This window comes from Lactuca sativa, chromosome 5 (genome assembly GCF_002870075.4).
Source record: "Lactuca sativa cultivar Salinas chromosome 5, Lsat_Salinas_v11, whole genome shotgun sequence".
Classification (NCBI taxonomy): domain Eukaryota; kingdom Viridiplantae; phylum Streptophyta; class Magnoliopsida; order Asterales; family Asteraceae; genus Lactuca; species Lactuca sativa.
In genome coordinates this window covers 349,399,075-349,407,381 of record NC_056627.2, presented here as the reverse complement: position 1 = coordinate 349,407,381, position 8,307 = coordinate 349,399,075, and positions in this window count along the sequence as shown.

The following is an 8,307-nucleotide window of genomic DNA, read 5'->3' as shown; positions in this document are numbered from 1 at the left end:
TGCTTTCAATTGCAGAAGGACCACAAAGGTCTATATGCAAAAGTTCAAGTGGTTCTATGATTTTCGTATTCACAACTGCTGGATGACTTTTCCTGCTCTGTTTCCCCATTTCGCAGGCTGCACAAATATGTTCTTTTTTCAAACTCTAAGAGAGGAAGTCCTCGCACATGATCACTAAGAACCAGTTTATTGATGTCTTTGAATTTGAGGTGCGAGAGTCTTCGGTGCCACAGCCAGCTATCATATGTAGACGCTTTCGTAAGTAAGCAGATGACAGGCTTCCTTTTTATGGGACTCAAATTGAGTGGATTTATCTCGCCTTTGTGCTTAGACTTTAGGAGCACTGTTTTAGTCTCCTCTTTTATAATCTCAGATCCCTCATCGCCAAACGAAACTTTTAATCCGGTACCAACAACCAACTGCGAAACACTTATCAGGTTGTGTTGTAAGCCTTCCACGTATGCGACCTTGCGATTGGTAAATTCCCCATGTGTGATCATTCTATAACGCTTTATTTCTCCAAGTGAATTATTTCCAAATTTCACTATTCCACCGTCTTTTAATGCTCGAAATTCTCTCAGCCGTTCCTTCCTTTCTGTCATGTGACGCGAGCAACCACTATCAATGTACCATTCGGAGTCAAACTGCTCGTCACGGATCACCTACAAAAGTCAAAGAGATTAAGGAGCCCAAAGTTGTTAGGGTCCACGTGAGGCTTTCAAAGAAACAGGAAAAGTAATAGCAACATCAACTAAATAAGATCTTTTAACCAAGGTGGTGCTATCTTTCTTTTTAATTTGAAAAATAGTGATCCTATTATCTTTTAAGTTCTTATCCTTTGTGGATATTTTCTTTTGCTTTTTGGATCTGTTGCTTGACAACTTTCTTTTCAACTTTCTTTGGGTTAGTTTCAGACCTTTTGAAAGGAACTTTAGGCTCTGAAGCTATCTTTTCTTTTCCCTTAGCGTCTTGCGATGTCTTGCTAGAATTTGAAACACTTTTGTTAGGAAAGAAGTGAGACTTTGTCTTCTCCATAGGTTTCACATGATTCGAAAAATAGGGTTTTTGAAAAACTTTTTGTTTTGAAACATGTGGAGACTGATACTGACTTCGTGGAAAACTCCTAGGTTTCGCATGTGAAGAGACTTTTGCATTTGGATTGGATGATTTTTCTTGATAAATGAAGTCGGGATTTTTGGATCTCCAGAAATGTTTTCTTTCCTTTAGATTTTTGTTATATCTTGCATTCCTTTGACGTTTTTGAGCTGCGAACTGCTCAGAGGATTTAGGAATATTTGCCCTAGAATTTGGCTTTCTAAGGGGAGTTTCGGTATGTACCAATGATGTATCACATGGAACATTCTTGGTTCCACTTGGACTACCTTTTTCGTAGCTTATATTTAACTTTGTTTAGCGGTTCTGCTACATCTGCTCTTCATTTTCCAAGAGGTCATTTCAGATAGACCTTTGGTTTCATCTGCATTCTCTGTTGGAGCTGACCAAAAAATTTCATCACAGCCGTCTTTATTGTCTTCTTAAACCAATGATGTTAGTTCTACTGTCTAATTTTTATTTAGTCCCTTGGTTGCGAAAACTTGATTGGGAACAGTTTGAACTTTTAGGAAAACAATTGCTTTTTCTTTTAAAACATTGGATTTATTTTCAAAAATATGTACAAAATCATCTGAATTCTCAGAAATTAAGACTTTCGTAGGTTCAGGTTCACTTTTAACAAATTCAGAGCAATGAACCTCATCCTCCACATATATTTTACTCATATCACTATCATGCAAGGTTCCAAAACTCAATCATTCCCTAGAGATGAACTACAAACCACTCTTAAGACCCTAATAACACATAAAGTTGCCCACTTTATGGTTTCCATTCATGAAAATTGCACAATCAAGAGGAAAAGTCGGACAAAACCTAGATCTAGCGTCATAGAACAATAAAGGAGGAATATTTGCTACTTACAATGATCCATAAACAATGTAAGATGATGATGATGAAAATTCCTTGCAAGCCTCAATTCAAGATCACCTTCTTCTTCTTCTTTTTCTTCTTTTCTCCTTCTTCCAAACCTAGAAAAGCTCCAAAATGACCAAAGATTAAGCAAGGATGAATACTAGGGTTTTTCTGAGGGGAAAGAAGGTTTAGGGCTGAAAAGAAACCCTAAAATGAGTTTATATATGCTTAAATACGAAGGAAACCCTAAAATGATCATGGGCTTAGGTTGCATCAACTCTCACATCGTGAGCTCCATGTCTCACGTCGTGAGACCCGTCCCACATGATAATTCATCTTAACCCAGCTCACATTGTGAGCCTCTCATGCCTCAAGTCGTGAGACTCCTTTTTCTCCATAATCCAAACTTTTGACCCCTTGAAAAACCCTAAATCGATTCATCCAGGAAAACGGGCGTTACAACTCTCCCCCAATTAAATTAGATTTCGTACTTGAAATTACTCTTTACTACCTTCCATAAATTCCAGACAACATGGGCGATACTTACATAACCTTGATACGGACTAAGAAGTCGGCTCGAACATACAACGACCTTCCAAAACTATAATTGAACCCAGCCTTAGCATGGATCTCAAATCCAGACGACGAACAGATCCTTGCCCCACTTATCTTTAACCACTGAGAATAATCATCACTACTCTGCCCTAAAATCAAAATCCCAATACCTTGTCTGACTCCCAGACCGACAACCCAAACTGAAACATTGCCAATTCAACTCCACTTCGTATTCCAAACTGAGAATGAAATCTTCTAACCATGGATTATCTTGTTTACCCATAGTTTCATTAACCCTTCGCTCGATAACCAGGCGACTCCTTACACGAGTATCCAATGTTGGTACCATCTGGGGCTCATATTGTTGTCCCATATTTATAATTCTCATGCAATCGAGACCTCCATGGTCTCGTACTTACCTACCAATTAACCAATATATCAGAATTCCTACTAGTTGATGAGGTTGATAGCCTCACACAGTCGCACCACACAACTCCTGAACGAGTGTCTATCTGGCAGGAGCTATCCTATGTTGTCCTCCATGATGGCTCCAACAACCCTCCTAATCCAACCAAAGATAACATAACCAACCATTCACCACTGTTGAATCCTGCAATTAAGATCAGGGGTGACTCCCAACACAAGTCTCAACCCCCTTGCTTTAATCAGGGATATAACTCCCATCCTGAAATCCAAATATTTACACTTGCATTCTATTCCAAAATCCTCTAATTCTAGGGTGAACTTTCACTGAGCTGAAATATAAAATCCTCCACCCACCATAGAGGCTAACAGACTCACACCTGGTCCCTCCAGAAGACTCTGACTAAGAGTCCAACTAATAAGGGCTACTCAAGCCTAACCACCACATGGATGCCAACCAATGACCCTAAAGTCATATCACTCTAAATGCAACCCAATAATTTTCTCAAGTCAATCCTACTAGATCTCACAAATACTACCCATCGAACGGGCCCCTCGTTGCCTCAGACCCATCGATCCTCATACAACTCAAGGAGTGGTCATTCATCAATACTATCCGCCTCAACCCAGGCATGCGTTGATCTTTCCTCAGTCCAACTGAACACTTAAACCGTGGTCCTCCATCTACATACCCGCCATGCGTCACTACTGATGCACAATGAACCTGAATATTCACTCTTGTACAATATTTACACTAACAATTCTCCCCCACTTGGATTCGACTTCACTCTTCTAATCAACCAAAAGTTAATGGATTCCCAATCCATCTCTCAACCTTACAATTCAAACGTGTCAACAGCCTGAGCTTGCAAGAACTAGCATTCCATTTGTATCCAACCTTAGCGATCACACACACCCCAAAACCAGATGAATACTTTCCGAAATCTCAACGAGCTCAATAATCCCAAGTACTTCCCATAATAGAACTCCAAATCCTTCAGCCACTTCAGCTTGTGGTATAGAACTATAACCCTTAAACGGAACGAACATATCATCAATTCAACAACTCACCCGCCGAAGGATTTACGTACTCAAGGTTCGTCAATAGATACCAATCAATTTCTGCTGACAATTTCAATGGTTGGAATAACCCATGCGAACAACACATTCCCATTAATTAAGAGTGATATGTTACCACTACTCCATCCCTACTGGCAGTAGCAGTTGACAACATGAGCTTTACATCAACTAGTCTTCCTTGACCAGCCAAGCCTATTGCTTAAACATTCCAAGACCGGGTGATCATTCCCAATACCTCAACGGATCTCAAAATAATTAATCACTTTCCGATGAAACCAAGTCCTTAGCCACTGATCGGTTGATGAAGAACAACATCTCAATATCAAACAAGTACCCAGCCCACTCAACCACTTATTTGCACTTAGAGTAATTCCCATGCAACCTACAACTGACCTTGCTTCGAAGGTGTGAGCTTGAAAACTACCGATCTTTCACTCATGACCGAACCAAATTCTTATTACCTCGAAACCATGAACACTCCTACACATCCTACATTCAATCCAGAATGCCAACATTGTGGATTCCTTCAATTCTTGCTGATAGTAATAAATATCTTACCGACTGTTGATGTCCTAAGCGGAATACTCAAGCCTCTTCTAAAGACGGCCCACGGTATGCATATGAAACTTTCCGGGTAAAATAACTATATTACTCATATAGGTGCTTCCATTGTTAGATAATAAGGGAATAACATTTCATACCCACATCAATACGAAACTATTAGCATAATGATTTAAGTTTGAAAGAGAAGAATATGATACATAGTCGTAGTGTCTCAGGCTTCTGCCCCCTTCCTGCAAAAGCACTTGCAATGGAACCTGAGCCATCCTAACCACTAAACATGGGCAATTTGCCATAATATGACTAGGCTGATGACAACAATGACACAAGTCTTCCTCCAGGGTGCATTCTTAGTAAAGTTGGCCCTTCTACCCGTACCTGCCACATTTGGACTTGTTGCGCACATGCTCATGTGTTCCGTCACCCTTCTTATAAATTTCGTGGCCCTCGGGCCTCCAACACTAGATATGGAAACATAAAACTGGTTAGAAAATGATTGACTAAATGATTCTTGGTATTGATGAGAAAGGTGAATATTGCACTCATGCTTTCATAACACAAAGGTTACAACTCCTTAAAGAGACAAAGAGTGACAATAAGACAAATCTGATAAAGTTCATGAACTAAAAGACATCTGAAGATCAACAGATTGACACAACCTCTTTTGTTGATCTTTTCCCCTGTACTATACTACCAAACAATAACTACAAAATAAAATAGTACTTGGAGCATTAAATACACATTACATACTCAAAATAACAAATAGCAAAAGATGCATCTCAGACTGAAATTCACTTCCGAAGTAAATCCATCTTGGAAGACTCTCACTTCGGACATGTGGAGCTTTCAATAGTATTTTAACACGTCGACATCCTTATACCAAGTCCATCTTCTCTCTTCATTAAATGGATTGTGCAGCTATGTCAGCTAAAGAGGAAAATGGTCATCCATTTTTTCAGATCACTCTCACCTTCAACGTGTGAGAGGCACGCCTTCAACAAATCCACAAAACATCAGGGGTGGGTCCCATGACAAGTTTTTTTTTGGGATCTATCGGTGCAGGCGTATATGGGTGCATGTAAATGAAATTAGTTAGTGTGCTAGAATCAAAAGCTCACATGCCAATCTTCATGCTACACATCTTACCTCCTATGTACTTATTGGGATTAAAACCCTAATAACGATTTGATGAATAAGACGTGGAAAATAAGAACAAACACAATTATGAAGATATGTCGAATGATCAATCGATTTATTCATGAACATAAGCAATAAATTACACTTTCAGAATAGACTAAAGAATCTAACTTGACACAAGAAACCTCATAATGTTTGGCAGCTACATTTTGCCTCACTCTTAACCCCTATTATGAATATTACATGACTATTTATAGGGAATAAGATAAGTATTGGGCTTTTAACCTAAACTTCTATTGGGTTTTGAGCACTATAACACTCCTATGGTGTACATGCAACCCTAAATGCTTTGGATCTATGTTTCTCTAATTACACATGCATATGTTCAATTTTCCAAAGCATTGTCCTAACTAACATACAAATTGTCAAGTGAACAATACAACTAGTTAGATGACTTACCTCTTTGAAGGACTTGCAGTTCTTGACCTTTGAAAACTTAAGCACCCCAAGTGTGATGCATCTAATGGTTCACAAACACCAATATGCAAGAGGAGGCTTGAGAGAATAAGTTATTTGGCACAAAATCAATACACACTCTCCAAGAATGTTGTAGCCACTCATGTCCCCGATTTTGGCTCTAAGGAGGTTTATTTATAGTGTAGCAAATGCTAGGGTTACACTTTGTAAACCCTAATGACCTTTCATATTACTTAGGCTCCAAGGGTTAACCTCCATGGACTATCCATGGATTATCTCATTGGTTTAGCCCATCCTAAATAACCATGGATCATTGGCCCACACTATAAGAATCATTGATTTACACAATCAATCCCGATATATTTAATCAGTCTCTTTTGATCACAAAATTAGTTCTTGATCAATACTAATTAAATAATATGATTTCATATTAATATTTTATACTTGTAATATATTAATAAATCATAAATAACCTTATTCTCAAAAGTCCATCTGATCAAATTGCACGAGTGAAGGCAACCCAAAAGGACCATGCTACAATCAGGTCAAGTGCATCCCAATTATAGTTATGGGGGCTTAGACACAAAATCACCCAGTCTCCTACTTGGATAAGTCTAATAACTATAACTATAAATGCAACTTCAGGATCCGACTTAACAATCGTAAGCTTTTAAAAGTCGTTGTCAAACTCTGGCCTAGTCAGTGAAGCGTCCTTCAGATAAGGGATCATATATTCCTCTGTTCTCAAGATATCTATGCGGACAAATACATGGAACATAGTCATACTTATTGTCCTAAAATTTGTTTCCTGATTTCCGATTCGTCTGACATAGACATAACTGAACACATCAATTTAGTTCTGACCGGGCCCGACACATAGTCAAAATAGAATCATCAAGGGGCTCAAGATATCGCTTTTAATCCTCTTAGGATAAAAGGAACATATAAACTTCGACATTATATGCTTGTACTAACTACTCATTAAGTCATGCACAACGATAAGTTTTGTAACATCAAGTTACTGATGCGTTTTCGTATCATCAATGCACAACCAACTCATAGTCAACAACTCATATATCTTAGTTTGAAGATTATATGATATTATTGTCTCACAATTACTCATGATAAATTCCATGACGTAATTCAGGTGAGCGCGGATTGAATCCAATACTCAAATCTTATTTCAGGAGCACTCATGAATGGTGTAGCAAACTTTTGCTATGTCTAACACCTTAGACAATCTACAAGCCAACTCATGACAATCTAGCCTCATTACCTACTTCCAAAGTATGATCAACTGTGGATGATTTGAATAATCTTATTATTCTGGAATTCAATACATGCAAAGTGAAACACAAGAATAATACTAATCCTATATGGCCTCAAAACTTTTGAGTGTAAATAAAACACCTTTTATTCAATCACCATATTGATTACACATTATTCATTGTATATTGTTTCAATTTATCAACTAATACTTGAATTAAAACAATAGCTATCCCATGCTCCAATCATGCACACTATATTTATCTACGGTTCTTACTTTGTGAAATAGATCAATTGTAATCATTTCCAACGATACTCATTTCACAATTCCAAATCCTTATCGTAAGAGTAAGAATACCAAGTTCTTGCCACTTACTGTAATTTGTTAGATTCTAAACTTATATGCAGTGATCCTTTTGTAATGACTATGTACACAAGTCATAGAGACTTTGTCAATTGCAAAACTTTCCATTGGATATTGTTACAAGACAATTCCATAGATCCAAAGTCTCATATTCAAAACACATTCCTTTGAACATCCTTCTTGCATAAAAGTCTCTAACGTTCTCATAGATTCTTGATATCCAACTCCCATTATGGAAACATTTCCATATTAGCCATATGACAACTCATTGTTAATAGAATCATGTCTATTCATAATAATGTCAATATGGTCCATCCCCTACTATACTTCCAACTATCCATAAGTAACCAATCTTTGCGAACCTTGGATTGTTCTTAGCAGTTGTTTAATAACTTTAGTCATATCTAATTCTAGTCCTTTTTCCCTATTAATGCCCTAGGCATTTGGAAAGTTAGAACACATGAGTATTATAGCATATG